A 13,069-nucleotide genomic window follows, 5' to 3' on the forward strand; every position below is an offset into this window, starting at 1 on the left:
TGTGTATTATCACCTTCCCCCCTCTCCCTCTGAAAGGTCCTCTCAGTTTTTGTTGGTATCTTTCTTTGACCTTAGTATTTCTCCAGTTGAAGATTCACCTCCTGATACTTTTGTCTGTCTTGTTCTTTTCTTCAATGATGTTTCCAACAACATCTTCCTCATCAGTCACTTCTGTTCTCATCTCCTCTTTTGTCTCTCTCCACTTCTTTACTCTCCTCTCTTTCAATCTCTCCCAGTCTTTCTTCCTTCTCTCTTTCTATCTGTTTCTGGCCTCAATTTCTTTCCACATTCTTTATTTTCTTGCTCAAATGCTGTTTTTCTACCTTTGCTTGTTTTGCCTTACTGTACTGCTCTTCCATTTTTTTTGCACCAGAAGTGCTCTCTATCTTTCTATCTCAGACTCATTTTGTTTCTTTCTCCCTCCTTTCTCTTCATCAATTTCCTGTTTTGCTACCTCCCCACTCTCATTATTTTTGTCTTGTAGGCCTACTCTCTTTTGCTTTTTCTATCTCTCTGTCCATTCATTCGATCAATCCTCTCTTCATCTTTCCTTCTTTTGCTCCTGTCTAAGTTTTTTTCTCCTCCATTGCTCTCTTTCTACGACTGGTTTGGTATTGACAATCTCTGTTTTTCCTCCTTTTTCCTCTCCATCTCCCTCTCTGATAAAAGCGATTCTCTTACAAAATATAAGAGAAGTTCAGTGTTTCTTCCACTGAACTGACTGTCTGTATCATAGATAATATATCTATGGAATGTATTCTATTCGAACCAAAACCAGGGTTGGGTAGGTAAGTTACTTTCTAAATGTAATCTGTTACAGTTACAAGTTACCTGTCCAAAATTGTGATCGGTAACATAACTTTTGGATTACCCAAACTCAATAACTTCTCTGATTTTCTTCCATTAATTTTGGATTACTTTCCCCTCAAGAGGCATTAGAAGAAGATAAAAGCATCCATCAAATGCATTTGGTGTGTCATCATAGTAGTCTCTGTCTTGTGATTATTCCACCCATAGAATTGCTCATTCTCATTTTATGATTCCACCCACAGCAATGAAAACAGGTTGCAAGCCAAACACTTTTAAATAAACCAATGAAAATGAGGTTTAGGCCTACTCAGACTAATATTTATCTGGGCCTAGCTATGATAGTAATTTCAATATAGCACATTTCATAAATGAAAAACCTATCAATCCACATACAACCACAATTATCTTTGTTTACTTGGCATTTGACATAATGCTTTCTCTTTGTCTCTCAGGGATAGAACATCCAGATCCTTACAATTGCCAGACAAAGTGTGCACATTGCTAGGTTTTTAAAGTGAGCATAAAATACATTGAAAGATTATTAAAATTAACGTTTTAACAGTTGAGTATAATTCAAGGAACGCAAATATCTACAGAAACTAAACAGGCAGCACATAATTGTATTGCACACACATTGTAATAGTACATATATGAGCAGACCTTCACCCTGTACACACAGCATTATACACAAATATGTTACTGACAGAAGACCGACATGCCTCATTCTGAGGCACAGGCAGCAGGCTTATTTTTCTGCTCATCTACACATAAATCATAAATCATGGCTTCATAGTCCTCTTTCCCCTTTTATATTTATTCTCTTGTCTAAACATACATTCTTCAACTCCTCTTTTACCCTGTCTGCCCCCCTCCCTCTCTATCTCTCATTGCCCTCCTCTCTCCACCTCCTTCTCTCCTGATCTACTTGTTGAGGTATTTGGCCACTGAGTGGTAGGCCAGTAGGATCTCGGCATCCTTGGGGCAGGTATAGCGGAACTCGTCCTGCTGGTAGGCCTTGGTCAGGTAGCGGGTCAGACCGGTCAGAGCCACAGGGATCTCAAAGTTACGGTACTTCCTACACACACCTGCGATGAGCAAGAGAGGGGGAAAGGGAGTCAACATGACAGACAAACACTGATCCACACTGAACAACATTTTCATCTGTTTACTAGTAGCACGGTGGTGCTAGTGGTACTTGCAGTCATACAGACTAATAAAAAGCCCAATATTCCCATTGCTTAAACCATACCTACACATCTGAGTGCAACTATAAATACTGTAAAAGTAATAGACCTTTGCCCTTCTTGATAGAGATTGAGATGGTTCCAACAAAGAGGAGCATAATAGAGGAAAGTACAGTAGATGACACTAGCAAAGGTGATGTGATCTAGGACTTCCTGGAATGCTTGCTCTGATAACCTTGACTATGTTGAGCTTGGGCAGCAGGTTGCAGTCAGCCAGACTGAGGGAGTTCCCATCCAGATAGTGCCTGGGGGACTTCTGGGGTTTGGTCCAGCTCGTGTTGGAGTGGCGTCAGCAGGTATTGATCCAACTTCATCAGGCTCTTCAGAAACTTCTTCTCAAGCACTGAAAAGCAGCAAAGCCTCATAAAAAAACAGAACTACTGTTTCAATGACTCATCCATCAATTTCAAAACAAGGAGGGGCTCTTACTATCGTTGAGTCCAGGGTTAGGGTTCTTGATGTATGCAGAGAACTTGTGGAAGATGTCATCTCCAGCACCGTTGGACTCCTTGTAGCGACAGCACAGCTTGGGGTACCTGGAAAGGTATTGACATTAGCTCTCAGCTTTCTGAGTTAGTAGAGCCAGTGGAGGATACATTTGACTGCAAAGATGTTAATTGCCCTGTAATAAACATTCATTTATTAATGACTTGTCTCTTTTGGCGTGTGTCTATGAGTGTGTGTGTGTGTGTGTGTGTGTGTGTGTGTGTGTGTGTGTGTGTGTGTGTGTGTGTGTGTGTGTGTGTGTGTGTGTGTGTGTGTGTGTGTGTGTGTGTGTGTGTGTGTGTGTGTGTGTGTGTGTGTGCGTGTGTGCATGTGTGTGTGTGCATGTGTGTGTGTGCATGCGTGCATGCGTGCATTTATGCCTGTTGATGTTCATCACTCACTCACTGTGGCGGAGCCAGTGCCTCCTCTAGGAACTCCTCGATCTTGTTGGTGTCGGTGCGCACCTCCCCGCCGAAGATGAGGAACGGGGGCTGAGAGCCCGGGGCCAGGTCCTTCAGCACTTCTGGAGCCCTGACAGCAAGGGGACCAGATAAAACACACGGGGGAGAAAAGCCTTCATCTATCACACACAATCCTCTAGTTATTCTATCAGAGCTAGCAGTTCATAAGTAGTTGTTACCTGGACATGTAGGGACAAGCTCTTGGATTCATGCCTGGCTTGGATGGATTGAACTGTTGCATTAAGTGCATCATTGTGGAGCGTGTATGTGCGTGAGAGTGAAAGCCACATATATACCTTTTCATGTCTACTGTGGTGAGGGTGAAGTTGGCCCCTTTCAGCCAGAGGATCATAAAGAGTCGCTGACAGAAGGGACAGTTCCCCACACTCTCCCCATCATCACTGGCCTATCGGATGGATGGGTGGAGGTTGGAGAGGTGTGCGATAGAGAAGGAAAATGGTCAGAATAAAAATGTGGTCTCTTCAATCAGTCAGTAATTTGGTTTTTTACAACTGTTTCATAATGTAAGTAGAGTGTAAGAAAGACGATTCATTGCTATAGTACTTTCTACACTTTACTTACTTATGTAATTACACTGCAATAAGGACACAGTAATGTAAAGTTCAAATTTTTATTTATATAGCACTTCTTACAACACCTGTACATCCTATGATGTAACCTTTGAGAATCAACATAACTGAGTCATTGGAATGTGAGGAAGGGAAGGCATTTTCAGCAGCAGGGGATAAAGCCTCCAAACTGGACACGCCTCTTTTCAGTTTCTGTTCAACTGACCTGGCTTCTTACAGAAACACACCAATACTCAGTAACTGTATAGGATATCATGTAAACAACAAGCTTTTACTAAGAGGTTACATTGCTCCATTGAAAAACAACTTTTTCACATCACTGTTTTTATTTTCCACAATATACACTTCCGGTCAAAGGTTTTAGAACACCTACTCATTCAAGGGTTTTTCTTTATTTTAATTTTTTACTATTTTCTACCTTGTAGAATAATAGGGAAGACATTAAAACTATGAAATAACACATATGGAATCATGTAGTAACCAAAAAAGTGTTAACCTTAACTTGTTGGGGATAGGGGGCAGTATTTTCACGGCCGGATAAAAAACGTACCCGATTTAATCTGATTATTACTCCTGCCCAGAAACTAGAATATGCATATAATTATTAGCTTTGGATAGAAAACACTCCAACGTTTCTAAAACTGTTTGAATGGTGTCTGTGAGTATAACAGAACTCATTAGGCAGGCCAAAACCTGAGAAGATTCCAAACAGGAAGCGCCCTCTCTGACTATTTCCTGGCCTTCTTGATCATCTCTATCCAAAACAGGGGATCTCTGCTGTAACGTGACATTTTCTAACACTCCCATAGGCTCTCAGAAGGCGCCAGAACGTTGAATGATGACTTTGCAGGCCATGGCTGAAAAACAGTAGAGCATTTGGATAGTGGTCGATCTGAGAACAATGAGACTGGGGGCGCGTGCACGAGACGACTCCATGTTTTAATTTTTTCGTCTTTGAACGAAAACAGGGTTTCCGGGTCGGAATATTATCGCTTTTTTACAAGAAAAATCGCATAAAAATTGATTTTAAACAGCGTTTGACATGCTTCGAAGTACGGTAATGGAATATTTTGAAATCTTTTGTCACGAAACGTGCTGGGCGCGTCACCCTTCTTTACCCTTCGGATAGTGTCTTGAACGCACGAACAAAACGCCACTATTTGGTTATAACTATGGATTATTTGGAACCAAACCAACATTTGTTATTGAAGTAGAAGTCCTGGGAGTGCATTCTGACAAAGAACAGCAAAGGTAATCCAATTTTTCTTATAGTAAATCTGAGTTTGGTGAGTACCAAACTTGGTGGGTGTCAAAATAGCTAGCCCGTGATAGCGAGCTATCTACTCAGAATATTGCAAAATGTGCTTTCACCGAAAAGCTATTTTAAAATCGGACACCGCGATTGCATAAAGGACTTCTGTATCTATAATTCTTAAAATAATTGTTATGTTTTTTGTGAACGTTTATCATGAGTAATTTAGTAAATTCACCGGAAGTGTTCGGTGGGAATGCTAGTTCTGAACGTCACATGCTAATGTAAAAAGCTGGTTTTTGATATAAATATGAACTTGATTGAACAAAACATGCATGTATTGTGTAACATAATGTCCTAGGAGTGTCATCTGATGAAGATCATCAAAGGTTAGTGCTGCATTTAGCTGTGGTTTTGTTTTTTGTGACATTATATGCTGGCTTGAAAAATGGGTGTCTGATTATTTCTGGCTGGGTACTCTGCTGACATAATCTAATGTTTTGCTTTCGCTGTAAAGCCTTTTTGAAATCAGACGGTGTGGTTAGATAAAGGAGAGTCTTGTCTTTAAAATGGTGTAAAATAGTCATATGTTTGAAAAATGGACGTTTTTGGATTTTTGAGGAATTTGTAATTCGTGCCACGCCTATCATTGGATATTGGAGCAGGTGTTCCGCTAGCGGAACGTCTAGATGTAAGAGGTTTAATTAACAAATCAAAATATATTTTATATTTGAGATTCTTCGCATAGCCACCCTTTGCCATGATAACACCTTTGCACACTCTTGGAATTCTCTCAACCAGCTTCATGAGGTAGTTACCTGGGAGGGGAATTAACAGATGGTCCTTCTTGAAAGTTAGTTTGTGGAATTTCTTTCCTTCTTAATGCGTTTGAGCCAATCGGTTGTGTTGTGACAAGGTAGGGGCAGTATACAGAAGATAGCCTATTTGGTATAAGACTAAGTCTATATTATGGTAAGAACAGCTCAAATAAGCAAAGAGAAACAACAGTCCATAAGACATGAAGGTTAGTCAATGCAGAAAATGTCATGAACTTTGAAAGTTTCTTCAAGTGCAGTCGCAAAAACCATCAAGTGCTATGATGAAACTGGCTCTCATGAGGACTGCCACAAGAATGGAAGGCCCAGAGTTACCTCTGCTGCAGAGGATAAGTTCATTAGAGTTACCAGACTCAGAAATTGCAGCCCAAATAAATGCCTCACAGAGTTCAAGTAACAGACACATTTCAACATCAACTGTTCAGAGGAAACTGCGTGAATCAGGCCTTCATGGTCGAATTGCTGCAAAAAAACGACTACTAAAGGACACCAATAATAAGAAGAGACTTGCTTAGGCCAAGAAACATGAGCAATGAACCTTAGACAGGTGGAAATTTGTCCTTGGGTCTGGAGTCCAAATTTGGAGCATTCTGCAGTGATACGCCATCCCATCTGGTTTGGGCTTAGTGGGACTATCATTTGTTTTTCAACAAGATAATGACCAAACACACCTCCAGGCTGTGTAAGGGCTATTTTACAAAGAAGGAGAGTGATGGAGTGCTGCATCAAATGACCTGGCCTCCACAATCCCCCGACCTCAACCAAATTGAGATGATTTGGGATGAGTCGGACTGCAGAGTGATGGAAAAGCAGCCAACAAGTGCTGAGCTTATGTGGGAACTCCTTCAAGACTGTTGGAAAAGCATTCCTCATGAAGCTGGTTGAGAGAATGCCAAGAGTGTACAAAGCTGCCATCAAGGCAAAGGGTGGCTATTTGAAGAATCTCAAAAATTAAATATATTTTGATTTGTTTAACACTTTTTTGGTTGCTACATAATTCCACATGTGTTATTTTATAGTTTTGATGTCTTCACTATTATTCTACTGTAATACCCTTGTTAGAACCAAGTAGTGAGCTTATTTGTTGTAATTAATTGGTATTAGATTTAAAAGGTGATTGAATTGCTCCCAAATTGTAATGCTGTTAATGCATTTCTTTTGAAGAAATATTTATTTAATGTGTAAGTGAATAGGTTGGTTTACTTTTAAGTTTAAGTTTTGACCAATAAAGTTGCTTGTTAAACTGTGGCCAATGGGAGAGTTGACCTGGTTAACGGGAGGCCTGGGGGAAAAAAAGAGAGGGAGAAAGACATTGAGAAAAGGATGGACATTACATTATGACCGTTGATGAAGAAAAATTATAAAAGGAGACGATAAAAATAGAACAAAATCGATACCTACCGAGTTTTGAAGGGAAATGTCGTTTCTTTTTTATAAGAGAGTTATTATAATTTTGTTAAGAAAGACTTAGTAAAGACTGAAGCTACCATCTCGTCGTGGAGGTATTTGACAGCCTTGAGGTTAGCCTAGCATCGTGTGACACCGAGAGAGAATTGCTTGGGAAAGATTAACGAGGTCATGTTCCCATGGGATATCGGTTACTACTAAAGAGTACTGTCTGCATTGATAGCTGTGCTTGCTGTGGATCTTGTGAGGAAACCTGCCAGGAACTGCCATACTTCACTGAGGGAATATCTACGAGTAGTGAGTAACCACAACGGTGGGGTGCTTCGGGACTTTATGTGTGTCGTCATTTTTTTGGAGCTCCAACGTACGCCAACAGGTTAAGCAAGCTTGAAATAATTTGGACGTGGGTTGTGCATGACTTATTGAGGTTTATTATTTGTATTTCTTTTGATGTGGTGCTTTGAAAATGTAATAATACACATCTTGAACCTTGTGTATGTTGCCTTTTTGGAGTCATTTACTGTTTCAATTTAATATAATGCATGGGAAAGTATATCCTTATACAATAACAAAAATCTATTATCATTCCATCTGAAGTTAATACCCTATTTGTTATCCCCCTAGATAGTTTACAATAGGGTGAAACGCCCTGGCATTAGAGAGGGGTTTTTGTTCTTTATTTTGGTTAGGCCAGGGTGTTACATTGGGTGGGCGATCTATGTTCTGTTTCAATGTTTTTGTATTTCTTTGTTTTGGGCCGTGTGTGGCTCCCAATCAGGCACAGCTGAAGTTTGTTGTTGTTGATTGGGAGTCACACATAAGTGCATGTTTTTCCGTTGGGGTTTTGTGGGTAATTGTTTCTGTTAGTGTTTGCACCTGACAGGACTGTTTGGCTGTCAGTTTTCTCGTTTTGTTTTGTATAGTGTTCACGTTATTAACTTGTTATGGATAGGTGGCAGTATTTTCACGGCCGGATAAAAAACGTACCCGATTTAATCTGATTATTACTCCTGCCCAGAAACTAGAATATGCATATAATTATTAGCTTTGGATAGAAAACACTCCAAAGTTTCTAAAACTGTTTGAATGGTGTCTGTGAGTATAACAGAACTCATTTGGCAGGCCAAAACCTGAGAAGATTCCTTACAGGAAGTGCCCTCTCTGACCATTCCTTGGCCTTCTACACTCTCTTTATTGAAAACTGAGGATCTCTGCTGTAACGTGACACTTCCTACGGCTCCCATAGGCTCTCAGAAGGCGGCAGAACGGTGAATGATGACTTTGCAGGCCATGGCTGAAAAACAGTAGCGCATTTGGATAGTGGTCGATCTGAGAACAATGAGACTGGGGGAGCGTGCACGAGCCGACACCATGTTTTTATTTTTTCGTCTTTGAACGAAAACCACGACTCCCGGTCGGAATATTATCGCTTTTTTACGAGAAAAATCGCATAAAAATTGATTTTAACCTGTTATGGCTAGGGGGCAGTATTTTCACGGCTGGATAAAAAACATACCCGATTTAATCTGGTTACCACTCCTACCCAGTAACTAGAATATGCATATACTTATTACATATGGATAGAAAACACTCCAAAGTTTCTAAAACTGTTTGAATGGTGTCTGTGAGTATAACAGAACTCATTTGGCAGGCAAAAACCTGACAAGGTTTCAGGCAGGAAGTGGCCTGTCTGACAAGGTGTCGTTCTTCTTGTCTCTGTTTATTGAAGAGTGAGGATCTTAGCTGTCCCGTGACACTTCCTACGGCTGCCATAGGGTCTCAGAAGGCGGTAAAAAGCTGAATCGTGGCTTTGCAGGCTCTGGCTGAAAAAAAGTAGAGCGTTTGGGTAGTGGCTGGTTACAGTACTGTGAGACTCAGGCTCGTGCCCGCGTCGACCGAAAGCTTTGTTTACTTTCCTCAGTTTAGCTAAAAGGAGATTCCTGGTCGGAATATTATCGCTTTTTTTACGAGAAAAATGGCATAAAAATGGATTTTAAACAGCGGTTGACATGCTTCGAAGTACGGTAATGGAATATTTAGATTTTTTTTGTCACGAATTGCGCCATGCGCACGACCCTGATTTACCATTTCAGATAGTGTCTGGGACGCACGAACAAAACGCCGCTATTCGGATATAACGATGGATTATTTTGGACCAAACCAACATTTGTTATTGAAGTAGCAGTCCTGGGAGTGCATTCTGACGAAGCCAACAAAAGGTAATGAAACTTTTATAATAGTATAGCTGATATTGGTGAGTGCTAAACTTGCCGGGTGTCTAAATAGCTAGCCCGTGATGCCTGGGCTATGTACTTAGAATATTGCAAAATGTGCTTTCACCAAAAAGCTATTTTAAAATCGGACATATCGAGTGCATAGAGGAGGTCTGTATCTATAATTCTTAAAATAATTGTTATGCTTTTTGTGAACGTTTATCGTGAGTAATTTAGTAAAATGTTAGCGAATTCCCCGGAGGTTTGCGGGGGGGTATGCTAGTTCTGAACGTCACATGCTAATGTAAAATCTGTTTTTTGATATAAATATGAACTTGATTGAACAAAACATGCATGTATTGTATAACATAATGTCCTAGGGTTGTCATCTGATGAAGATCATCAAAGGTTAGTGTTGCATTTAGCTGTCTTCTAGGTTTTTGTGACATTATATGCTAGCTTGAAAAATGGGTGTCTGATTATTTCTGGCTTGGTACTCTGCTGACATAATCTAATGTTTTGCTTTCGTTGTAAAGCCTTTTTGAAATCGGACAGTGTGGTTAGATAAAGGAGAGTCTTATCTTTAAAATGCTGTGAAATAGTCATATGTTTGAAAAATTTAAGTTTATGTATTTTAGAGGAGTTTGTAATTCGCGCCACGCCCATCATTGGATAATGGAGCAGGTGTTCCGCTAGCGGAACGTCTAGATGTAAGAGGTTAAACAGCGTTTGACATGCTTCGAAGTACGGTAATGGAATATTTTGAATTTTTTTGTCACGAAACGCACCGGGCACGTCACCCTTCGTCACCCTTCGGATAGTGTCTTGAACGCACAACAAAACGCCGCTATTTGGATATAACTATGGATTATTTGGAACCAAACGAACATTTGTTATTGAAGTAGAAGTCCTGGGAGTGCATTCTGACGAAGAACAGCAAAGGTAATCCAATTTTTCTTATAGTAAATCTGAGTTTGGTTAGTACCAAACTTGGTGGGTGTCAAAATAGCTAGCCATGATGGCCGGGCTATCTACTCAGAATATTACAAAATGTGCTTTCACCGAAAAGCTATTTTAAAATCGGACATAGCGATTGCATAAAGGAGTTCTGTATCTATAATTCTTAAAAGAATTGTTATGTTTTTTGTGAACGTTTATCGTGAGTAATTTAGTAAATTCACCGGAAGTTTCAGTGGGTATGCTAGTTCTGAACGTCACATGCTAATGTAAAAAGCTGGTTTTTGATATAAATATGAACTTGATTGAACAAAACATGCATGTATTGTATAACATAATGTCCTAGGAGTGTCATCTGATGAAGATCATCAAAGGTTAGTGCTGCATTTAGCTGTGGTTTTGTTTTTTGTGACATTATATGCTAGCTTGAAAAATGGGTGTCTGATTATTTCTGGCTGGGTACTCTGCTGACATAATCTAATGTTTTGCTTTCGCTGTAAAGCCTTTTTGAAATCGGACAGTGTGGTTAGATAAAGGAGAGTCTTGTCTTTAAAATGGTGTAAAATAGTCATATGTTTGAAAAATGGAAGTTTTCGGATTTTCGAGGACTTTGTATTTCGCGCCACGCCCATCATTGGATATTGGAGCAGGTGTTCCGCTAGCAGAACGTCTAGATGTAAGAGGTTAAATTAAAATCATGATGAACACTAACTCCGCTGCACCTTGGTCTACTCTCTCTCACGACAGCCCTTACAGAATTACCCACCAACAACGGACCAAGCAGCGGAGGAAGGAGCAGCGCCAGGAGGAGCGAGAATCCTGGACCAGGGAGAGAAAAGACTGGACATGGGAGGACATCCTGGAAGGCAAGGGATCCTACACTTGGGAGGAGATCCTGGTCGGAAGGGATCGCCTCCCATGGGAACAGGTAGAGGCACTCAGAAGAGTGGAGGCAGCAGGAAAAAAGGACCAAAGGTATGAGGGAACACGGCTGGGTAGGAAGCCTGAGAGGCAGCCCCAAAAACATTTTTGGGGGGGGCACACGGGGAGTGTGGCAGAGTCAGGTTGGAGACCTGAGCCAGCTCCCCGTGCTTACAGGAGGCAGCGCAGTACTGGTCAGACACCGTGTTATGCGGTAAAGCGCACGGTGTCCCCAGTACGCGTGGAGAGCCCGGTGCGCTACATCCCAGCTCCTAACATCTGCCGGGGGAGGTTGGGCATCGAGCCAGGACGGGTTGTGCAGGCCGTGCGCTCTAGACCTCCAGTGCGTCTTCTGGACCCGGTCCGTCCTTGCCTCCTCATAGGACTAGGCCTCCAGTGGGTCTCCCTATCCTGGTCTGTCCTGTGCCTGCTCCTTGGACCAGGCCTCCAGTGGGTCTCCTCATCCTGGTCTGTCCTGTGCCTGCTCCACGGACCAGGCCTCCAGTGGGTCTCCCCATCCTGGTTAAGCCTGTGCCTCCTCCTCGGACCAGGCCTCCGGTGGGTCTCCCCATCCTGGTCTGTCCTGTGCCTGCTCCACGGACCAGGCCTCCAGTGGGTCTCCCCATCCTGGTCCGTCCTGTGCCACCTCCCAGGACTAGGCCTCCAGTGGGTCTCGCCAGTCCGGAGCCGCCAGAGCCGCCCGCCAGTCAGGAGCCGCCAGACCCGCCCGCCAGTCAGGAGCTGCCAAAGCTGCCCGCCAGTCAGGAGCTGCCAGAGTGGCCCGCCTGTTCGGAGCTGCCAGAGTGGCCCGCCTGTCCGGAGCTGCCAGAGTGGCCCGCCAGTCAGGAGCTGCCAGAGTGGCCCGCCTTGTCGGAGCTGCCAGAGTGGCCCGCCTGTTTGGAGCTGCCAGAGTGGCCCGCCGGTTCGGAGCTGCCAGAGTGGCCCGCCGGTTCGGAGCTGCCAGAGTGGCCCGCCTTGTCGGAGCTGCCAGAGTGGCCCGCCGGTTCGGATCTGCCAGAATGTCCAGATCTGCCAGAGTGGCCCGCCTGTCCGAATCTGCCATCGCCGCCCGCCAGCCGGGCGCAGCCATCGCCGCCCGCCAGCCGGGCGCACCAGGGTAATCCACCAGTCAGGCGCAGCAAGGGACACCCGCCAGCCCGGCGCAGCCATCGCCGCCCGCCAGCCGGGCGCAGCTAGGGTCGTCCGCCAGCCGGGCGCAACAAGGGTCGCCCGCCAGCCGGGCGAAGTCAGGGTCGCCCACCAGACCTTCGGCGCGGCCAGGTGCGCCACCTAAGAGGGCGACGCCAAGGGTGGTGCAGAGGCCACGTCCCGCACCTGAGCCGCCGCCGTAAGAAGGCCCACCCGGACCCTCCCCTTCAGGATTATTTTCCGGTTGTAGCAAACTGGCTCAATTTAAGATCCTACATTTGTATGAACAAATATTTATTCCATCCTTGCTGTAAACTGTCTTTGGAACTAAAATGTACAACCTGTTGTTCTAAAACAGGACTAAAGATTCAAATACAGTAGGCCTAATACATTCTCCATTGGAGGCAGGTTAGGATTCTGACTCTTACCTTGATGAAGAGTTCAATCTTGGAGCCTTCAGCCATCTCACTCAGACCCTTAGAGCCTAGAAACGATTTACTGCTGGTTCTCAGAGGAGTGAGAGCTGTCAATGTCAGCCTGTCCTCATGTGTGTATCCTGATCCACACACATACGGCTAAATCACCATAGGTCACTGAAGGTCAGAAGAAGCTATGGGTCCAAAAGGTTCGACTGCTGTTATAAAAAAAGATGGTCAGCTCCTTGATGGGAAGCAACAACACTGGTTTGTTTTAACCACTCCTCTATTCCTCTCTCTCCCTCTTTAGTGGCTCTAACTCTCCTC

At 43.3% G+C, this 13,069-nt stretch overlaps 1 pseudogene; it reads right to left on the reverse strand.

The window, feature by feature from the left end:
• Nucleotides 1-1,014: 1,014 nt before the first annotated feature.
• Nucleotides 1,015-13,069, reverse strand: LOC106567349 (chloride intracellular channel protein 1-like; annotated as a pseudogene).

The sequence above is a fragment of the Salmo salar genome, chromosome ssa01, assembly GCF_905237065.1.
Source record: "Salmo salar chromosome ssa01, Ssal_v3.1, whole genome shotgun sequence".
Lineage (NCBI taxonomy): Eukaryota > Metazoa > Chordata > Actinopteri > Salmoniformes > Salmonidae > Salmo > Salmo salar.